Here is a 24,654-nt window from a genome sequence, read left to right as displayed (position 1 = left end):
GGAAATGTCACTAACAGGGAAATAAACGTCACTGCTTTTGCTTCCCTTGTGGTTCGTAGACGTATTTTACTCCATTGGAAAGACTCCAAACCTCCTCCATCAAACTCTTGGTTGAAAGCCCTAATGTCTTTTCTTTACTTAGAGAAAATTAAAGACAGCTTAAGAACACAGTCTAATCTGTTTAAGAAAACCTGGGGTCCTATTCTCTCCTTTGTTAACTCTGTCCAGACTTTGGATGACTAACACCCAGTCAGACAGTTTCATGGCACAAGTTTGGACTCTTCGTGTCATGACTAAGGTTCATGATTCATGTCATGAAGATGGATCTTTTTACTTTTGTAACACACCCTCTGCTCCTTTAACCCTATAATGCCAAATGTATCATATTTGATACATGAGTTTTGAAGCCCTCTGAGTGATCAGTGTGATATTTTTTGTCTTGAAAAACCTGATGAAACCTTTATGTCCACAAAAAGTGATGTTCAACTATAGCGCCCCCATGTGGATGACTTATAATACTGATAGGGTGTATATATATATATATATATATATATATATATATATATATATATATACATATATACATATATATATATATATATATATATATATATATATATATATATATATATATATATATATTTATATATATATATATATATATATACACACAGGGTGGGGAAGCAAAATTTACAATGAACATTTAGTTGTTTTTTCTCAGCAGGCACTACGTCAATTGCTTTGAAACCAAACATATATTGATGTCATAATCATACCTAACACTATTATCCATACTTTTTCAGAAACTTTTGCCCATATGAGTAATCAGGAAAGCAAACGTCAAAGAGTGTGTGATTTGCTGAATGCACTCGTCACACCAAAGGAGATTTCAAAAATAGTTGGAGTGTCCATAAAGACTGTTTATAATGGAAAGAAGAGAATGACTATGAGCAAAACTATTACGAGAAAGTCTGGAAGATACTATTAAAGAAGAATGGGAGAAGTTGTCACCCGAATATTTGAGGAACACTTGCGCAAGTTTCAGGAAGCAGAATAAAAACATTTTCTATTATGTCAATTTTCTTGTGGCAAATAAATTCTCATGACTTTCAATAAACTAATTGGTCATACACTGTCTTTCAATCCCTGCCTCAAAATATTGTAAATTTTGCTTCCCCACCCTGTATATATATATGTATACATATATATATATATATATACATATATATATATATATATATATATATATATATATATATATATATATATATAAATTCTTAGTATTTCTATTGTATTCATTTATTTATGGTTATCTATATAAGTATGCCCATTTTCGTTTTCATCAGTATTTGTGTTGTAATTTGTGACATTTGAAATGCCCTATGTGTTATTTTGTTCATCTCTTCATTTATATGTTTATATAAAAACAAAAGTGTACCATTCCTATTTATATATTGCATTGGTTTATAAGTCTGAAGGAGTCAAATAAAAGAAGCCAATTAAAAAAAAAGGTAAAGAAAAAAAATTGATCAATTTAAGAAAAAATAAACAAGGTAATTTTGAATCTGATGAGAGGAACATGTCTCCAAAAAGTTGGGACAGAGGCAACAAGAGGCTGGAAAAGCAAATGGTACTAAAGAGAAGCAGCTGGAAGAAGATTTTGCAACTTATTAAGTTAATTGGCAACAGGACAGAAACATGACTGGGTGGGAAAAGAGCATCTGGTTCCATCCAAATGATGTGTTTTCCAGGGGAGGCTTTGCTTATTTCAGCACTGAAATGCAAATCCAGATCCTGCATCCATTCCAACAGCATGGGTTCATCAGTAGATGAGTGTGGATGAGTCCCACCTGTGCTTCTGACCATTCACTAGTTAAAAACACGAGGCTCATCATGAATCCAAAAATGACAAAGAAGATCCAGGACTCAGCTCCAGTCCTATATCAGACAAGAACGGGGCAGTGCTCATTTTGTTGACGAATAATTTTCATCATAGTCTTCATCAACAACATATTTTTTTCTGATGAAAATGAGACGATAACTAAATAAAAAGTAATTCACGAGAGCAAAAAGGCCGACTAAATGTAGTGACACTTACATCACAGAATAAAAACTAGACAAAGGGTTGGTCTGAGACGAGATCCAGTCAGAAGAAAGAGGGAGGAGCTGAGACGGCATCCATTCGATAGGAGGAAGAGGTGGGACAACTGGTGAACAAGACCCAATGGGAAGGCAGAGGAGGCTGCACGAGCTGAGAAGAGCTCCAATCAGAACTTGACTTTATGAGCGACGTGGAAGGCGCTAACATTTGTTTAGATTGAACCGCTGGCAGAGTGAGTGGACGGTGAAGCTGCACATGGGAAACAAAAATGGTGTCACTTGGGAGAAAGAGGAGCAGATATATGGGAACGTTTTAGTTTTGATATCAAGACCAACCAGACGCAGTGTAAACTGTGGCTCCGTTATTCCCAGTATTATTCAGTGGTATTTACTGCTGTCAAGGCTTCAAATGTGTTTTCAATTCTATGCCCTTTTTCTTGAAACCAAGTTCAAATTCCTGGTTCATTATATGTGACACCCTTGGAAATGTTTTTGACAGTTTGAGCCACAGAACTAGTTTCAGGTAAGAACTATTTAGAGTTAAATTGGTTTATTATAGACCAATGGCACTGGTGCTCTTCCATTTCATGCAGAATGTCATGTGCAGTTTGTTCTGATTAATGCACATTGTAGAAACGGACTGTCGGACACTTCACTTTGTTTTTCTGTTGTAATTCAGATGAACTTTAATGAAACCTGTGGTAAATGAACACATATTTGTGTTTGAAAGAACAACAATGAAATGTATGTGTACTGCACATTCAAACCTTAATGCCATTCTATAATACTGAGAAGTTTCATTTAATCTAAATCCAAATTACAACCTCAAGCAGCCTTCATATCATTACAAAAGGATTTAGTCGACTAAATCTACAATAGGTTTAGTCAACTAAATTTTCGTCGACTAAAACTAGACCAAGATTAAAATAGATTAAAATAGCTTAGATGACTAAATTATGACTAAAACTAAATAATATTTTGTCAAAAGGCTATGAATTAAACTAAATTAAAAATTGTTGTTAAAATTAACACTGGAATGGGCCAACATTCCTCCGAACAAAACTCCAGTAACCGGTGTCCTCAGGTCCCAGATGTTTACAGACTGTTGTTATAAGAAAAGGGGGATGCTACACAGGTGGAAGTACAGCCCTATGGCCCCATGCTCCTGCCGTTCAATTCAAAATTAGTTTATTTTTCTCTTAAAAAAGGTAAATTTTCTTAGGTAAAAGATTTAATATATTTTCTGTTTTATTATGAATAAAATATGGGTTTATGCTTTTGTTAAAATTTTCCACAGTGTTCCATCCTTTTTGGACTTGGGGTTGTAGGTCTTTGCTGTGGTGTGACGTGGGTCATATCCAGTGGGTTTTCGCAGACTGTGAGTCCAGCCTGTGGTTTGAACCCTCAGTTTTGCAGCATTGTTTGTGAATGATGACACTGTGGTTATGTGGGAGACACAGGTGTGCTAAGTTTGTGCTTCTGGGTTAAATCACCTGTTGCTGTCCTGGTGAGTTGTGTCACTGAGCTCTGTCCTGTCGCCTACACATGGTGCATTTCTTTAGAAAATTCAGTTTGTTCAAAGAACAGTAGCAGGTTCCACTGTAGTGCAGAACCAGGGAAGTCTTTGCCCTGGTTTCACCTTTGGGTCTGTTCTTCTGTCATAATCCTCAGGCTGTGAAACGCTCCTGCAACGCTTCAGCACTTGATGAATACGATGGTTTCCAGGCTTGATGGCTGTGACATTTACCTTGGTGATGTGGTTGTCTACACTAATCTGGGAATAACATGTGCAGCACATTAGAAAACTGTCTGATGGACTGTGTGATGAGTGATGAGTTTACCACAGGTCCAGGCCCAGGTACATGCCATACAGCAGCATGTGCTTTCTGCATCTGGTGGGATATTATTTCTGTAGGAATCTCTCCACTGCAACATTTTGAAAATGTAAAAACAGTTCTGTGTTGTCTTCCTGTACTGGCAGCACCCTGCATGGACCATCCATTCCAGCTACAGGTGGATGCCAAGGACATGGGCGCAGTGGTTGTGCTGCTGCAGACTGATGCAAATGGGACTGAACATCTTGTTTGTTTCTTCTACATGAAGTTTAACTGGAATTTCCCTCGGGATCAATAAAATATCTATCTATCTATCTATCTATCTATCTATCTATCTATCTATCTATCTATCTATCTATCTATCTATCTATCTATCTATCTATCTATCTATCTATCTATCTATCTATCTATTGAAACATTGGTTTGCTTTGTTGAAGGACTTTGACACCACAGAAAGGCCATGTGGTTTTGTGGACATAAGAGTCCACATATCCTAGTTTCAGTCCGTTCAGTCCTGGTTTCAGTCCGTTAGTTTCAGATTTGAAGCAATTTCTTACATCAGATGAACCTTTGTTGCAATAACCTCTTTGGTTGTGTTTTTGCAAAAATAATACTGCATGGTTGTGTTCCTTCAGTGACAGTAGTTAACACTGGCATTACCCAAAATTCTTTACTTTTCAATAAAATATATTTAGCAGCACAAACATACAGCTAATGTAGTTTCTTGCTAACCATTTCCCACCTAACCATCTACCTGATTCATACGGCCTGTAGGATGGATTTGTAGATGCAAAAAATGTCACTTAAGATATTAGTCATTTTAGTTCAGGTTCTAATTCAATCTCAAGTGGCTCACATCAGTAAAATACAACCATAATGACAACTCAAAAATGTCCCTTTGTTTCAGTGTAAAAATAAAATTACATGAAAATGTTTACATTTACAAGTACTCCTTTCACCAAAAAATGTGAATAACCTGAAATGTCTCAACAGAAGTCAGCACAATTTTAACAATATTCTGCCTGTTACTAAATGTTTAGTGTATTTGTAGATCCACTGTGACTTTTTAAGTTGTAATGAACATGTGCAAATGAGAAGCTGAGGCTTTCTTTGAGGTTTTCTTAATAAATATTAGTTTGTTGTTCACATTTTTAAAGGATTGTTGGTAAATGTAAACATTTTCATGATATAATTTTACATTTTTCACTCTAAAACATACAAGTTGGAAATGAAAAGTTTGGAACTGTCATTATTCATATATTATTATTTTACTGGTCCAGCCCCTGAACTGAAATGAGTTTGACAGCCCTGCCCTATACTGTGGGTTGTAGCTAATGCAGCATTATCTCTGAGGGAAGCAGATAAATAATAACAAAGAAAGGTGGATTTTACAAGAAATTTTCACACCTTCTATATCCACTGGACCCCCTCCACTGCTGTATAGGCCCCCACAAATACTGGACCCCATGAATTCCCTCGGGATTGATAAAGTATCTATCTGTCCGTCAGTCCATCCGCCCACCCGCCTATCTATCTATCTATCTATCTATCTATCTATCTATCTATCTATCTATCTATCTATCTATCTATCTATCTATCTATCTATCTATCTATCTATCTATCTATCTATCTATCTATCTATCTATCTATCTATCTATCTCATACTGGTTAAGTTATTCAGTAACTGGAGCTGGAGTCGATCCCAGCTCCCATCGGGCGGAGGTGGGGTACATCCTGGATACCACTTCCATTTTTTCTGGATCTGCTGCTGTATAACAGACCAGAGTGGAGCACAAAATGCTTTGAAAACCATAATGTGCCTGATGAAAAATGAAGAAAGGCAAAAGCACAGCCGATATACACAGGGTACAATTTGTCAAAAAAACCATTTCTTTTTTTTTTTTTCTTTCGTCACAGTAGTTATATACGTGGGGTCCATAACTAACATAACTGACGCTGGTGTGAAACGAAAGTGAACCTTTACATACTCTCAACGTCCAACTCTTGGGTTCTACTCCTCTGTTATACAATGGATCTTACATGAAATTTTCACAACTTCTAACCTGTATCCACTGGACCCACTCCACTGCTCTATGCCCCCCCCCCCCCACAAATGCTAGGCCCCATGAATTTGCCATGTTTACCCCCCCTTTATGGCGCCCCAGTGCATGGGGACATTCGCGAATTCTGAGACTGCCGACACTTCGGTTCAGGTGAACATTAGTGTCAGTGATATAGGATATAGGTGGAAGAAAACTGTCACAACCTGTCACAAACCCCCCCGTCCCAAAGGATGATATCACTGGTCAACAACAAATTTATTGTTTAAGTTTTTTGAGCTGATTTAGGATAATTTTGGTGTGCTGAATCCAAAAATCACATTAATTCTGCTCAATCAGGTCAACTTTCTGAACTATGCTACATATTGGCTTTTTAACATTTTTGCTTACATTTATGGGCATTTTCACATCATATGATACAAAATTCTTTCATATTTCTTGCAATAAATGAGTTCTGAAGATTTTACTTTTGCCAATTTATGATTAATGTTTTTTTTAATATTACAGGTGAATGAAATGGCTTCGACTAGAAGATCTTGCAAAAATAAGCCTGACGTATTCTGCTACATCTGCGCTGAATACACCATTGTACCTAACAGGAATCCTGTTAGAAAATTATTTTTTTTCTCTTAAAACCTATTTTGGGTGAGAACTATATAAAAAATCAACTGATAAAGTCACAAAAATGTAATCAATTTTGTGAGAAGATGAAATTTTTCTAAATCAAATTAGCAAAAAAACCTGACCTGATTGAGAAAAACAGATGTCATTTTTGGATTTAGCGGTGCAAAATGGTCCTAATTCAGTTGAAAAAACCTAGACAACTTGCAAAAAACATTTTTTTGTAACCCAGTGTATTCATTTAGCGGTAGTAGGGATGTAAAAATCAGAGGGGGGGTTGGTCTCTCCCATCCCCTCAAACAAATCGCACCCTGTACATACATGCAAGGCTGGATAACCACTTGAGAAAGGTGAGCAGTTCTGCTTCGTCCAAAAGTGGCGGCCAACCATTAAGTATCATAAAAACACAATTTGGTTTGGTTGAATTTGGGTGGTCAAAGCGCTGGTTCTACACATCAGCGTTCCTTTAAGTGTACTGTAAAATTTAGTAATTCATACAGTCGTGATGGGGCTCCTTTGTGAATTTCACATGGCTCTGTAGCATGACGAGGCTCTGATGTGTTGAATTCTGACAACATTGGTCACATTGCTGTGTGCTCTTCTCTCTCATTTCAGGTCAGTGCCAATGTTCGCCGCTGTGGAGTCAGTGGTGCGAGAACACATGAATGTCCATCAATATGCTTCACTCTGTAGATGTGCTGAAAACCCCCGTAGAACCGGAGCAAACGGGAGAATGAAGTGTTATCGCAGGGGGGAAAAAAAACCCACTGTGTGAATGACAAGCCTCAGAGGCAAGAGGACATTACATTGCACCGCTGACATTCCCTCTCTGGTCGGGAGCTCGCTGCCAAAGATATGGCAAACCCTGTGGTGCTTTCATAGGAGGCAGCCAACACACATACATCAGTGGGCTTCAATGCTCTTGTCAAGCCACTTTAACCTCATCTTCTCTGCACGTAACCCTTAACCCTCACCTTTGTTTTGCTTCCAGGCGTTGGTCGCTTTCTGTGCCCAGCCAGGTATTTCTAATTTGCCCCTTTTGCCCTGTGAGCTGGAGGAGCTGCAGTTCACAGACTGTGAGCTGCAGGTGTGACACGGCAGATGGAAGGAGCGGTGGGAGACGAGGTGAGTCTTTCAGTCCTATGGAGAATCCCTTGGGTGCAAGTGGAAAGTGACCGTAGTAATTAATCCATTTTTACTACTTTTTATCCTCTAAATATTGAGCCTCGCGGGGGGAGTGCTCAGTGAAGGACACAGCACATTTCATTTCTCACTTTTTTTTTTTTTTTGCACTCTTGAAGTAGTGAAGGGAGGGAGGAGGAAGAAGAAGGAGGACAGGGAGGTTGTGTAAAGACTGGAAGCTACTGAGTCCTAACCAGTGTTGGGAGTAATGTGTTACAAAAGTAATACATTACAGTAGTGGATTAGTTTAGTAATGCAGTTGTTTAAGACATTACTAATCAATTTTCAGTCATATTTTACTCAGTACACAATACACTTTTTGCCCATAATTGAATTGCTCAAATGGAAAAAAAACAGTAAGACCGTGAGACCTTTAGGCACAGGTGTCAAACATGCGGCCTGGGGGCCAAATCCGGCCCCTGGGATGAATTTGTGAAATGCAAAAATTACATTGAAGATATTAGCAATCAAGGATGTTAAACTCATTTTAGGTCATTTCAGTCTAAAGTGGATCAGGCCAGTAAAAGACTATCAGAACTAGAAGTATTCAGAGAGCGCAGACCTCCGCCAAGGCAGATCAGTGTCCCGGATTTGGATGAAAATTTCAGAAAATGTTGATACCGGCACAAGGAACAAATGATTCAATTTTGGTGGTGATCGGGGGTGGGGTGGAGGGGCACTGATCTGCCTTGGCAGAGGTCTGTGCTCTCCGAGTGGTTCTAGTTATGATAGTATTTTACTGGTCTGATCCACTTTAGACTGAAATTACCTAAAATGATTTTAACATCCTTGATTTCCAGAAATTTTCATCCAAATCCATCCATAACTTTTTGAGTTATCTTGCACACAGACAGACAAACAGACAGACAGACAAACCAACGCCAACAAGACATAACCTCCTTCACGGAGGTAATAACCTATAAATAATGAAAACTGTAAATTTGTTTCTTTGTTTTAGTGTAAAAAAAAAAGTAAAATTACACAAAAATGTTTACATTTACAGACTAGCCTTTTACAAAAAATGTGAATATCTAAAATGTCTTAAGAGAAGTGTACGGAATTTTAATAATGTTCTCCCTCTTATTTAGCGTTTTGTGTATTTGTAGATCCACTGTGATCTCTCAGTTGTGATTCACATGTATAAATGATAAAGTAAGGTTTAATATTGTTAACATTGCACTTATTTTACTAACGAATTTTTAGGTTGTTCATATTTGTTCATGTTATGTTCAAGTACAATTCATAGATGTAAACATTTTCATTTCGGAATTTACTTTTTTCACTCAAAAATTCTTATCCTATTACTTATAGAGGGTGGGGAAGCAAAATTTACAATATTTTGAGGCAGGGATTGAAAGACAGTGTATGACCAATTAGTTTATTGAAAGTCATGAGAATTTATTTGCCACAAGAAAATTTACATAATAGAAAATGTTTTTATTCTATGTGTCCTCCTCCTTTCTCAATAACTGCCTTCACATGCTTCCTGAAACTTGCGCAAGTGTTCCTCAAATATTCAGGTGACAACTTCTCCCATTCTTCTTTAATAGTATCTTCCAGACTTTCTCGTAATAGTTTTGCTCATAGTCATTCTCTTCTTTCCATTATAAACAGTCTTTATGGACACTCCAACTATTTTTGAAATCTCCTTTGGTGTGACGAGTGCATTCAGCAAATCACACACTCTTTGACGTTTGCTTTCCTGATTACTCATATGGGCAAAAGTTTCTGAAAAGGTATGGATAATAGTGTTAGGTATGATTATGACATCAATATATGTTTGGTTTCAAAACAATTGACGTAGTGCCTGCTGAGAAAAAACTAAATGTTCATTGTAAATTTTGCTTCCCCACCCTGTAGGTGTGTATTATTTGTTTTTAACAATTCTATAAAAATATGCAGGATTGTTCCATTTCACAATTTTTGACATAGTATTAAAATATTTAGGAATACAGCACGCAAATGCGTGTATTTGGTTTTTTTTTACTTTTGATTTTCTTAGTAAAGGTAAAATAATAGTTTCATATTAACACTTTTGAGTATTGTAAATGTTAAAACAAAGAAATATAAATAGATAAAATAATAAATAAAGAACACAATGTTACAAACGTATTATACAAAATATGCATATGTATGAAAATTAGCTATGTAAATAAATATATATGCATTCAGCAAATCACACACTCTTTGACGTTTGCTTTCCTGATTACTCACATGGGCAAAAGTTTCTGAAAAGGTATGGATAATAGTGTTAGGTATGATTATGACATCAATATATGTTTGGTTTCAAAACAATTGACGTAGTGCCTGCTGAGAAAAAACAACTAAATGTTCATTGTAAATTTTGCTTCCCCACCCTGTATTATTTGACTGCTCCGGCCCACTTTATATCATATTAGGCTGAATGTGGTCCCTGAACTAAACTGAGTTTGACACCCCTGCCTTAAGGAATCAAAAATACGTCTGTAAAGTTCTATTTCCTGTTGGTGTTCAGTCAATGGGTGAAGATGGCAGAAGATAGTCCATTGTCCACATGGATGTATGCTCATTACTTTGAGTTTGTCCGAAATAAAGACAAGAAGAATGTAATAGTCTAATGCAACTGTTGTCCAAAACCAAAAGAAGTATCGACGTTGAGAAATAGCACTAACAATGTAAAAAAAACATCTGGAAGGATGTCATGTGACCACTCCACTGACTGAGAAGAGAAAGAAAACAGAGGGCGAGAGTAATAAACCAAAGCACCAGAAATTCAGTTTGGTTGTCATGCTTTCTAGCACTGCTTTGAGCTTTCACTTTATAATTATAACCTAGACTGGTGCGTTGATCTGTAGGGTTCCACAGGTTCTAGATGTGATAGTTTTCATGCCGCTGTGTGTTCGTACATGCTGTACCGCATTTGTCCAGTAGTCACCGCCAAAGTGTTCAGGGTATAGCAAAGTGATTATAAGGATATCATATTCAAAATTACTAATATCTCCCAAAATATTCGCCCTGTCAACTTGCCGAGATATTTAATGTGGAGGCGGGACTATTCCTCAACTGTAGGAACCAAACTGGCCAGTTAAAAATGTCTGTTTCTCAGAACTGTGCAGATACACACACACACACACACACACAGGTAAGTTTTTCTTTGTTAAAGGGGTATACACTCAAGCTCATAATCTCCACCTTCACCGTGCACCTATCAATATTCTTATGTAAATAAACACTTAAGGTTCTTAGCAGACGTTAAGATGTTTCTGTGACATGAGTATATACTGTGCAGCCTGAAATATAATCGCATATACAACAACTGTCAATCCCTAAAAGTAACTTACTACTGAGAGCCATTTGCAGCTAGAAAGTATACAGCCCAACCAGGGGATCAAATCCCCCCCCCCTGCCCCCGGTATTTCATCCCTACTTCTGCTGAATGAATTTCATTCTTGGGGGGGGACAACCAACCAATGTAAATAACAGACAGGTTGGGACAGTTTTTTTCCACCTATATCCGTCATTGCTGGCACTGAACTCACCTGAACAGAACTTGGTCTCAGAATTCGCAAACGTCTCCCCATGCACATAAATGCATTGTATACCTTACCTCCGTTCCACTCTGTATGAGTACACACAGACCATGCAGCCGCTTATAAGACGGGGAATCAATAAATCATAGGATGGGGGGGCTGGGGGGAGATGAATAAAATGGGGGAATAATACGTAAGAGCAGGTGGAGGGAGTTCTCCATAAGTACTGTTAAGTACCCCTCTCTCTCTCTCTCTCTCTCAGGTGTGCACAACCCTACAGGACGTACACCTGCAGTCAGCAATGTCACATGTTCTACTGCATCTTTAGGTTTTAGTTTTTCTGTTCTGTTTTACAGTCTGAGTTCCCCTTGGCCTTAAATCCTCTCCCGTGTTGGTGTGATTGGCTCTTACCCCTGGTCCTGAAACTTCATTAGGCCACTCCCACATCAGAGGTGTGGCTGTCGCAGAAAAATTCAATGTTTCATGTTTTTTTTTTTACTTGCATTAAAGATGAACGTTCAACTGTGGGACATGAAGGACCTACTGTTAACTTAAAAAAGAATTCAGCCTGTTGATTGCTTGTTTTTTCATGATACCCCAATGAAAAATATTCCATGAAACCTCCCCCATCTGTTTTTTTTTTTGACAAATCACACCCTGCACACACACACACACGCTCTGAAACCTTCCAGTGTTATGGTATAGAGAGTATGCACATTACATCCACTGAGTGGCAGAAAGAGGGAGATGAGTAGCGGCTTTGGCTTGAATACTTCGAAAACTTTAGAACAATCTAAAAAAAATGGGGAAGAGCTGTTGTGCCATTGATCGTACAAATAGGTTTAAAAAGCACTCGGAGCTATCGTTTTACCGGCGACCTAAAGCCAAAGACAGGAGAAGCAGATGGATTGCTGCAATTCAGAGAAATAACTGGAATCCAAACAACGAAACCTGGATTTGTGGTTGGCATTTCATGTCAGGTAACGGTTTTTATGCTGTATTCTTGTGTAAAATCATCCCTTAAATTACATATGGTTTTGGCTAACGTTACTTCTTAGTAAAGCTCTTAATATTAGCATCTGTCATTTAGTTCTACATTTCAGAACTGAAATGTTTTTGTCTTCAGTTGTGTGATTCTGAACCTTGTGCTCTACATAACTTGTAAACTAGCTTAAACTTGTAACGGGCTAAGTACAAAGGCTGAACCCAAAAGCAAGACCACAGAGTACAAGTAAAATTGAGTGTTTTTATTAAACACTTTAACAAGTGAACAAATACAGCACAGAAAGAATGTTATTGCTGTGAAGTCACTGAGTCCGGGGATAAACGTGTGGGCTGCGGGTGGAAATGGCTGACGACCAGCAAGGCCGAGCCGGGGAAACCCCAACGGAATCCCAACTAGGAGCAAACAGAGGGAGGTCAAAAAACAAGCCAGGTCATACACAGGGGAGCAGACAATACGGCAACGGTACATGGGGGACAGGCAGAACTCACGGTCAGTAATCCAGGCAAATGGTCGAAGCACAGGTAACCAGTGGAGGCTGAGGTATCAAAGGGAGGAGGCAGAGACAGAGTCGGGTACACGAACCAGGTCATAGACGAGCAGGCAGGATAGGAACAGGCAGATTCTGTGGTCGAAGGACGAAAACGGGTCGAAAACAGGCAGACAAACGAACAGGATCCAAAAACACTGGTGAGTGAGCCAAGGTTATTATCGTTAACGAAAACGAACGAAATGACGAAAACTAAAATTGAAAAAACATTTTCGTTAACTGAAATAAATAAAAACTCTAATTAAAAGAAAAAAACGATAACTAACTGAAACTGTATTGTGAGCTTACAAAACTAACTAAAACGTATAAAAATTATGGATACAATTCCCTTCGTTTTCGTCTCTGTCAATGTCGGATTGATATGAAATTAATTTATTTCACTTAAGCAGTTTGAGCTGGTGACACCATACGACACAGTCTGTCATGTGTGGTCACTGGTGGTTTCCAGTCGTCTTCTGGTCCCCACTCTACCTGGAACATACAGACTAAAGCTGGGACACAGCAGCACAGTCCTGTCTGGGGTTTACTGTAGTGATACATGGGTCGGGTTTTTTCTTTTGTTTTTTTTTGGCGTACCGTGTGTGTGCGCGTGAGTGACAGACAGAGCAGAGCTAAAGGACAGAGTCAGTGTTGAACTAGCATCCAGGTTAAAACTGGAGAGTTTATCACCATGAAAAGGCCTTCCAAGCCCTGAACTGCACAGTTTAGAAGAGGAGAGAAGAGGAGGATGAAAACTAATCTAATTACAGAGGTATGGAACCTGTTAGAATGTTAAAAAACGTTTGATGTTACTAGCTACAGCTAGCTGAACTGAACTGAAGCAAAGTTGGCTAATAATGGAACTGGAGATGATTAAGAGATGAGAGATCTGCTAAGGTGTGGTTTACTGATGAGGAACTGGGTTATATATGTTTATAAGTGGTTTATATATGTTTCTGTCTGCTTTAACTGCTGGTTAGCTGGTTTATATATGTTTCTGTCTGCTTTAACTGCTGGTTAGCTGGTTTATATATGTTTCTATCTGCTTTAACTGCTGGTTAGCTGGTTTATATATGTTTCTATCTGCTTTAACTGCTGGCTGCTTTGTGCATCTCCTGTCATGCTTTGCACATCTTCGCATTGTTTCACGTAAGTGACGTTGTGTATGGATTGCACCCCCCCTCAACCTGCTATAGGGAATTTATACATTGTACGGTACATTGTGTCTCTGCTCAGTCCATGAGCCGCCCTAACCCGACCCCCAAATAAAGTGTCCAGGGTAACACATATCCACGCCTCACTAATTTCTTTGAATAGGATGATGAGGAAGATAAAATATATGAAATAACTAAAACTAATACTAATACTAAAACTAAACTAAACTAAACGAAACTAAAACTAAGCATTCAGAAAAAAACGATAACTAATAAAAACTAACAAACCTGCTCTAAAAACTAATTAAAACTAACTGAATAAGAGAAAAAAAAAGTCAAAACTAATTAAAACTAAACTATAATTAAAAATCCAAAACTATTATAACCTTGGAGTGAGCACAAGTTGTAGAACACAAACTGTCAAACAAACAGGGGAAGACACAGGGTTTAAATACACAAGAGGGCGGGAAGACAATTAGACACAGGTGGAGACAATCAGGGAGGAGTCAGGTAATCAGCACAGGTGGAACAATCAGGGAAAGGAAGTAAAGACACCAGACATGACACATGAGGGAAACTTAACAAAATAAAACAGGAAATGACAGACAAAACAGAAAAGACAGACAACTCCAGACACAGTCTGGAAGCCGACATGACAAAACTGAGGCTAACCTGGTTTTCCAAATAAGGGGGTACTCTAGCACAAAGCTGTTGTATCTGTGTTGGATCCAGTATTTGATGTGAACTCTCCTTAAATCTCCACAGTACCAGTAGATCATCCACTCACTTGGGTCAATACTAAGGGTTCAACTCCAGTAAATCAGTAGTGAACTATGAGCACTACTGCTGGGCCTTTACCGCGGAAATCACCGCCAAGAAAATACATCTGCACTGACACAAAACCTCCAAAACAATATTATGTTGAACTGAAAGCACTCACCAGCTGGAATCCTCTAATTAACGATGACGAGGATGTCAACAACTCTGTGTCTTTTGGATGCTTTCAGGTTTTGCATTGTGGATTTTCCCAGCATTTAAATCAGGTTCATATAAATGTCAGGATCCGTGATTTCCGGCCACATAGACCACTTGTTGTTTGGTAGCTTGTATGGATCCATGTCCAGTCCAATTGACTTTAATTTCATGTTATATTCCACATTTTTCCCGGTCTCGCTGTAGTTACTGCTATGCTCCGCCATGTTGAGCCGGTTTGTTTTTGCCACTCAGTCTGACTTAGAGGGGCGTGGCCCAGGGGGGAAGAGACGTATGTGCATTCCCTCTATAGATTAGTGGTTTCCAACCTTTTTTGGCTCATGACCCCATTTTAACATCTCATATTTCTGGGAACCCCAGACATTCAAAACGGAGCCTTTTTTTTTTTTTTTTTTTCTGCTAAAACTTGTTTTTGATTGTGTAATAGTTGGCTATACTATGCAAATAAATGTTAATTTTAGATGAAATTTAGTCTATATAATGTATATTATTTTGGATGGAAGCAGAAAAGTCAGGTGTAGATTACTGCACAAAGTGAGAATTTGATTTTCCTTGGTCAGGATATGTACAGTCCAAATGTACAGTCCGATTTCTGACGACTTGGGATGAGACTGAGGTGTACAGTCAGTCCAGCTTGGATTTACAAGGCTGACGATCAATACTGAACAAACAAGAACTCAAACTATAAATTATGAAAGAGCTGCAGCATCTGAAACCGACCACAGTGAACATTTGACAGATAAACAGAACCACAGTGCTGCAGTTTCACACTCACAGTTTGTCGTGTCTTTTATGGATTGGGATTGGCTCTGTCAAGTCACCGTATATTATGTTTATGTTTATGTTTATGCATTTGGCAGATGCTTTTTTCCAAAGCGACTTAGAGGGGAAAACCAATCAAATCACTCAATCAATCAAATTTTATTTATATAGCGTCACATCACAACTGTGATGTTCTGTTGTTAAAAGTAAGCAAAGGGGGCCCTCTGGTGGTCGTAGTGGGTTACATTTGTGTGTGTTTTGTACTTTTGGTGATGCCATAGCCAGTGCGGACATGTGAGGGAAACAGCAGATACGTTTCCTCATTCTGTTGTATGGCCAGAAAGAACGTTTGTCTGTGAGTATTTTATGTTCAGTTGTTATGATAACAAATAGTAGAACCTGTCTCTGATGTGAACTTTTGTTGCTGGATTAAAGGACGTTACAAATCTTAAATTTATCTGTGAATGCTAATCGTTGGCATGTCTATGGGTTTTCCCATTTGTGTTAGCATCAAGCTAGCGGTCTTTTCTTATTCATTTGAGTTTATAATCCTATGTTTATGTGCTGGAGAAATGAATGTAACTGAGACATGTTTTGTATGTATGTTACAGTTTTACAGTATAATCTCAAGTAAAAGCTTTGGAGAGAAGTTTCGGTGTCCGGCTTTTCTTGGGAGGACTGTTGTCTATCTGCCATGCTGATCGCTGTACATACAAGCAGGGGCAGAATAACAACAAAAAAGTTACCTCATGACACTTTATATATAGAGTTGATCAAAACCAGACTCTAAGCCAATTTACAGAAACCCAACAGAATCTTATTCATTATTTATTAATATATATATATATTTTAATCAATAACTAGAAATTTCAGGCGACCCAATATTAATTCCAAGTGACCCCACATGGGGTCCCGACCCCAAGGTGAAAAACACTGGTATACAGGGGTTGGACAAAATAATGGAAACACCTTCACCTCAAGATGATAATGCCCCAATCCATACAGCTAGAATTGTTAAAGAATGGCATGAGGAACATTCTAATGAAGTTGAGCATCTCGTATGGCCGGCACAGTCCCCAGACCTCAACATTATTGAGCATTTATGGTCAGTTTTAGAGATTCAAGTAAGACGTTGATTTCCACCGCCATCGTCTCTAAAAGAGTTGGAGGGTATTCTAACTGAAGAATGGCTTAAAATTCCTTTGGAAACAATTCACAAGTTGTATGAATTAATACCTCGGAGAATTGAGGCTCTAATTGCCGCAAAAGGCGGACCTACACCATATTAAATTATATTTTGTTGATGTTTTAAGGTGTTTCCATTATTTTGTCCAACCCCTGTAGATTGTTATTTATCCTGGATAGCCCACAGTCATTATGCTACATTATTTCACCCTCTATTTGATGTAAAACGCTCTGAAGTACATTTTATCATTTGAAAAGTAACTCCGAAGTAATGCGGGAGTCATGCCATTACAGTTCTGAGACAGTAATATTGTAAGGTAAGGAATTACTTTGAAATAACAGTAACAAGTAATCTGTAATGGATTACAGTTTGGAAGTAACTTGGACAATGCTGATCGTAACAGCAGAGCCGTGGTAAATGTCAGTCATGGCGATAACAATAAACTGAGGTAATTTCAAAACTACGCTTTTATGCATGGCTCCATTTTACATGTTTGTCTTGTGTCAGTCCAGCTTTTTTGTGTAAAACATTCCAAGAACCCAGAAAGAATAATCTTGTTATAGGGACAGCATTTGAATATTGGATGTCTTTGATGGATGTAGCCTTGTGCATTACTCTTCAACTATGATTTAACCTTTTGTTGCATTAATTGCAAAATGTGCTTTGCTGCCCACAGCTAGAGAACACCATCCTCATCCTCAGCTTTTTTTTTTTTTTTTTTTGTACTCACAAGAATTTCAACATAACCATTAGAGCGAAATTCAGAAATTGGTCAAAATAATCACTTCCCACCCCCACCCCCACCCCCACCCCTCCAGCAGTTCTCATGAAATCTGCTCAAATCTCAGTGGTTGCACAGAAATTTCCATGTTGCATCATACTGAAAACACTACATCAAAGCCAGGAACTCTTTACAAAGTGTCTCCATAGATTAGCAGTGTAACAGCTTGTATTAATTCAGCAAGAACAGAGGGTTGACATGCTGTACAAGAGCGTACACCAAACAGAATTAAGCGTAAACTGGATGCGATTCACAGCAATGTACAGCTCCTTTAGAAAGTATCCTGAGAAAATGAATGTGAATGTTTTCTGCAGTAGTCAGGACCAAATCCAGTGTGATTCAGTGCTTGGCTTCCATCAGTCTTATCTTCCCTGGAAGCGAAGTGACCCCTGGTCAACGGGGGCCAGTGGTGCAAAGGTTAAGGCAGTAAACAAGGCATCCCCATGGGTGTCAGGGTGAAAAATATTCCACAACAGGCAGTTCAAAGTGGATTTTTTATTAGCTTGGGAAGGAGCTGACCTGAATAATTAAAGATGTATGTTCTTTAGTGCGCCTTTTTCATAAAGGATGCTCCTTATCAAACTGCTGAGAGCTGCATGAAGAACAGATTAAAAGAATCTTTATACAAATAACCTTTTGACAGACAATCTATGAACTGGTCAGTACAGACTAAAGGGGTTGTATTTGTTAAAATTCCAGTGTAAATATTAGTGGTGGGACTCAATTTAAAAAATGAATGTAATTAATTGTGACCTTGTAATAAATTAATTGTAATTAATCTTATTTTTTTCTCCAAAGTTTTTTTTATTGAATTTTTACATTGTAACAATCATAACTGTATAATTGAATGCATATAAAATATAACAACATAGTGATGTACCCCCACTCTAACAGAGTCCCAACCATGATGCACCTCATACTCCAACAAATTATATAAACATACACATCCAAAATGAATACATAAAGAAAAATTAATTCACAAAAATTACACACACACACACACACACACACACACACACACACACACACACACACACACACACACACACACACACACACACACATAGACATACATACAATCTGGAGGATGATCCAGAACTCAGATCTTATCTTCATTTAGTTTCCAAGTGTTCCTGACCTCAGTTTTAACACTTTATTTATTTATTTATTTATTTATTTATTTATATTACACTTGTGTTTCATTCCTTTTTCATATCAGACCTGTTCATCCTCACAGTGACACTAGAACTGACAGTATTCAGACTAAAAATATATCTGCTCCACCACAAGGAACTTCAAAGCTACTGATGATAGAAACATGAGTCCAAACCTGGAAGGATGGTTAAGCATCAAGGAATTCATTTATTACATGTTTCTTTTATTGAATTTACAGCTTAGTGAAATTATTTAGTGTGGTCAATTTAATATCAGGGGTGATGGTTTGAATCCATCCATCCATCCATCCATCCATCCATCCATCCATCCATCCATCCATCCATCCATCCATGCCTTGTGAGTCATTTTATTTCATGACTGTTCAGTTGCAGTCTTAAATTGCAGTTGCAGTTCTACATCCTGTGCCTTGTCTATTTATAAGGGTAAATATCTGCTTCACAGGAATAAGTCTAAAGATTCGACAAAAATAGAGATACAGTACAAAAGCTAAAAAGACTGTAAAAAAGACATCAGCATCATTAGTAAAGCTGTCAAATATTAACTTCTGACCCGTTTTGACATATGCAGTGATACAAATTATTAAAATAAAACATCCAAAACACACAGCCTTGGATTTGCTTTGATTTCAAATACAAATCTATGAAGAAGAAAACATCAAACTCACTCTGTCACAACGTACAAACCACAGTTTCAGAACAGGATTCTGTGCCCAGCAAATCCTGACACAGAACAGTGTGATCAACAGAATTACGAAAGAGAAAGATCTATATATAGGCACCGGTTATTACAAAAGAATTCGGTAAATGTCAGTCAAGCGACTCTGACAAGCAGACTATGTAGGCGCTGTATTTTTGCAGCAGGGAGATTAGGAGCACAGTTTAAATTGTCAAATTTAACCCATAAAGACCCAGTGCCACTTGTGCGTCGGTTCCCAAATGAATTTTTCTCTGTGTTTAACCTTTAATAAGTGATTTATCATCATTTACTGTAATATTATCTTCAATATTTTGCTTTTTTTTTCACTGTAAATCATGTATTTTCCTACATTTAATTCACTGATCATGTACATGTTCATTAAAACTCAGATTAAAGTTGAGGTTTATTTTATCAGAAACAGAAAAAACTGAAGAGAAAGGGACTTTTTCAGCAAAGATATCAACAACTAAGCATAAAAATAAGTGTGTCCATTCACTATCATTGGGTTTTACTGGTGAATCAATGTTTACATTTTGTGTTCATTTTGGTTGCTTATTTTCTCCATGTTATTTCTTATTTTGTACATTTGCTTATCCGCTTTTGTTCATTTTGTTGATTTAATTTATTATTTACTTGTTTTTTTTTTCAATTTTATTACCTTTTTTTCTTTTTTTTTTTTACATTTTCTTGTTCAAATTACTTCAGTTTGTGGCTCACTTTGTTTATATTCCTGATTATTCAGTTAATTTATTATAACTTTTTGTTCATTTTACTCATCACTTTGGCTGTTTTTGTTCATTTTGTTGCTCATCTTCTCCTTTATTACTAAATTTTAGTATTTTTTTTCTTATTTTTTCCACATTACTTATGATGGTGATAATTATTATTATCATCATCATTATTATCATTATTAATTTTATTTATTTTTATTTTTTTATCCACTGTCATTGATCCAACTCCATGAGTTTTACTGGTGAATCAGTGTTGTAGAAGATGACAGTGTTTCCATGGTAACTACGGAGCCTCTGAGCATCCAAATGGGTCATATCTGATGACCATGAAAAGATGAAGAACTGAATTTTACACCAATTATTTGCATGTATTGATAGGATTAATGGATCAATAGTTATTAAACATTGTACATCAGTAGATGGTTTTGTTCGTAGGAGGATGTTTGGGTCTTTATGGTTTAATTTCATGATATTTTCTTCCTCCACATGTACATGTTCGTCCTAATCAGAAATCAAACAGTAACATTTGTGTGTTGATCAAACACCACAAAACCTCACCATTATTTTCACGAGGAATGTATTATATTACTGAATCAAAGTGGACACATTTTCACTAAACTAGATGGCATTTCAAACAGTCACTACTCCTAAAGCATCACTGGGAAAACAGAATCTCCTTCTGTGTTCTGAACAAAGTACTGTAACGTACATGGAGTTAAATGGATAATTGTAATGACACCTCAAGAGCAAGATCTTTGAATTATGATAACAATAACACAAATACAAAAAGCTGAAACCAAACATGCATTAGTCTGTGAAAAGTTGGGATTAGAATAGTGGATTAGAGAGTAAACATTCAATTATGCCGTTAAGACTTGCTTGAAGGATCTTACGGAACCCAGCGCATGCATATTATGTTTGCCTTAAGGCACTTAACATAAAGACAAGCAGAGCTGGGGGTACTCAGCCATGTCTGTTATCAACAAGCCCATTATAGGCATTTACTGACATCTCTATTGATTTTTTTTTCTTTTATAAATGCAATTTACCAAAGGGCTCATATATGTACCATACAGGCTCTCATCTATCTGTATTGTAAAAGCCAAGTGGCCTTTGTGTGTGTGCACGCATGTGTGTGTGTGTGTGTGTGTGTCTGGGGATTCATACTAAATCCATACAGAGCTGACTGCTGCAGTTTGTCATACTTGGGTGTTTTTGGTCAATGAACAGACTAGTGAAATTGACAAGATGATAGGACCAATATTTTGGGAGATATTAATAATTTTGAATACAATATCTTGACAATCATGTTGATATGTCCAGAACGCTTTTACAGTGACGGCTGGACAAATGTGGTACAGCATGCCCAAATACACAACAGCATGAAAACTACCACATCTAGAACCTGTGGATCCCCACAGGTCAACGCACTAGTCACTTATTACAAGTCCATGTGAGGCCGGTGCCTGGTGTTTGGTCTGTGCTAATAACATATTCAATAATGAAGTCAGTTTTCATTCATTGGCAATTGTTTATGCAAAGGGTTAAAGGGTTGTAACATGTTGAAATGCTGAACTTCAGTATTCTTGTAACGACATGAGGAGAAATGGATGTGTATGAAACTGATTTGGGTGCTTCTATAAAACTAGGTTTATTTTAGTATCTGTCACTTTTCCATCTTTTTAGACCCAATAATAAAAGGTAAATGTAGACATATTTCCCCTCAGGATGGACCTAATGATGACCTCAGATAAATGCACAAAAAATATACTCTTGCTCTGAGCCATCTCAAAATTAAAGAATTTTTAATCAAATATTGGGTCCAAAAATAGGACCCAAATATGGACATTAACTCTCCCTAGGTGTCAGTGCATTAGATGTGAAAACATGTGTAAATGGTCTTCTATAGACTCTAAATAAAGACACTGTGTTCAATGTGTGGATCCTAGTGGTTTTTCTAATCCACACATGTGGGTTTTTCATCAGTCTCAGTCTCATTCCAGGTTTGGTGTGGAACCCATCGTGTCCACTGGTGTTACATACAGAACCTGAACATTTAAACACAAATAAATTGCAAATGACTTTTCAACAGCAGTCATTTTTGTCAAACACTCTGCCTTGAATAATTAGTTCAATTCCCAAAATGTACCTGTGAGAGAATAAAGAGATATTAAAAAAAAATAGTAGTGCGTAATTTTCGTGTCTTTTTGACCATGTTACATGTGGATTTTTGTATTAAATATAATGTCAAATAATATAACAATGTGTTTTATCTGAAAAATTGTTACTCTTTTATCTCTGTAAATATTTATTTTTCAAATAGACCCAAAGTGCTTCCAAACCTGCTTCATAACATTAGTCTACATCTGGCTTGAATTTTTAGCCCCACGTCCTGTTTTTAGGACCAGTTTCAGAGAAGAACCCATAAATGATCCTCATCTTCACATACCTCAGAGTTCTTTATCCACGGTAACAGCCTGTATATTAATTTCTATGTAGAGGACTCAGGGTCATTTTTGGGATAGCTGTGGCTCAGAGGGTTGGTAGTTTGAATCCCACACTCTTCTTATCCCACTGGTGTGGTCAGAAGGGCCGTCAGCAGCTGTGGCTACAGATGCAGTTCACCACCAGTGTGTGTGAGAGTGAATGAATAATGGATGACACATGTAATGTAATGTGCGTTGAAAAGCGCTTGAGGAATCCAATCCATTATAATTTTCTGTAGAAATTCTATACAACCGTATATAGAACATACAACATTATATAGAACAGTGGTTGTCAACTTGAGGGGGGGGGGCAGGACACAAACACACTGGCTATTAGTACAAAGGAGATGCAGCAGATCCCCTCCATGTGAAAATGCAAGCAGTTGGACTATTATAGTGTTTGTCAAGGGGGGCGTACCCCCACGTAAAGACCACATTTAAGTTTTGATGTATAACAGGGGCAACTACCCACCCCCCTGGATTGAGGTCCATTGTGTAATAGAGGCACATCAGCTCTCCCCATCCGTGGTTGCCTGTTTTGGGGGGGCGGCAGGTGGGAAATGATGAGGTGAGGGGGGCTTTATCTACAGACCTATATCCTCCACATACAGGTTCATCATGTTAATGAATAACATCCCCCCCCAGCCCCCCTGCCCCAAATTTTTTGGAGGAAAGGGGGATCAGCAGGAGGCTCATGATGCCGTTAGTGGGCCTTTGTTCAATAAAGGTTATATAGAATAGACATAATAACTTCAAACATGTGCACTAGTAGATACGACTACACATATTTAAACATAATTTCATGTCCCAAGAACGTCACTGTTTGTGGTGAAGAGAGTTAAGAAACAACCGGTTTATCTGAGTGGACTGAAGTGTTTGTTACACAAGATGCACGTCATCAACAGCAATCAACACAAAAACAACCACCAGCTGGACACGCTTCACCTAGGGATGCACCGATACCGATACGAGTATCAGCATCGGCTCCGATACTCAGTGTGTGTACTCATGCTCGTACTCGTGAATGACATCCGATACAAATACACTGATACCACTTACGGTCGTGTGACATTCACAGTTCAGTGCAGCAGGTACGCGGCGGTGGAATAATGTGTGGGGAGTGTGAAGAGTGTGGAGATTTTTCAAAATAAATGACGGTGATAAAAGTAACGCTGGCTGCAAGTAACGTTAAAGCCACAGACAGATACGGACGCAGCGTTCTGTCCGTCCTCTGCGTACATTCCATCCGTTTACCAGGTGCTCACGGATGCGTAAACAGAATGAGAATACCAGCGAGTATGCAGAGTGTACGGACCACCGCCAACAGAAGTGAAAATGAAACTTATTGTTCATTTCTCTTCTCTCTACCTGCTGAAGCTAAACTGTTAAACCTTACCAGTGAAAACGCTGCAATATTAGTATTGTGGTGAGGAAAAATGAGAAAACCAGCCAGTTTCTGGCGAGCCAACTTTTATTCTCTCGCGCCACCAGAACAAAATGGAAACTCCATACAACACTCCCTGTGGGGGCTAAGACCCGCCCCACAAGCCACAACTTCCTCTGGGTGAGAGAACCTCTATATCCTGTAGACCACAGTATCACATTAGTGTTACCTCTGTCATCTCCAAGTTTGTTATTACTGACTTTCTTCTTCTTCTTCTCAAAAAACTTTACTCTTGTTCATGGTATTTGTCCAGTATGGTTAATTCAGAGCAGCGCCCCCTGGTGGATTAATTGAGAAACGCTCATTCCGACACATTAAATATCAGTAGCAGCACTTTGTTCCAGTCAGACTAATGACAACGACAATAAAGCACATTTACAAAAGGAACTAAGAACTGGAATGAGAT

The sequence above is a fragment of the Sphaeramia orbicularis genome, chromosome 4 (genome assembly GCF_902148855.1).
Source record: "Sphaeramia orbicularis chromosome 4, fSphaOr1.1, whole genome shotgun sequence".
Lineage (NCBI taxonomy): Eukaryota > Metazoa > Chordata > Actinopteri > Kurtiformes > Apogonidae > Sphaeramia > Sphaeramia orbicularis.
Note: the sequence above shows the minus strand (reverse complement) of the source record.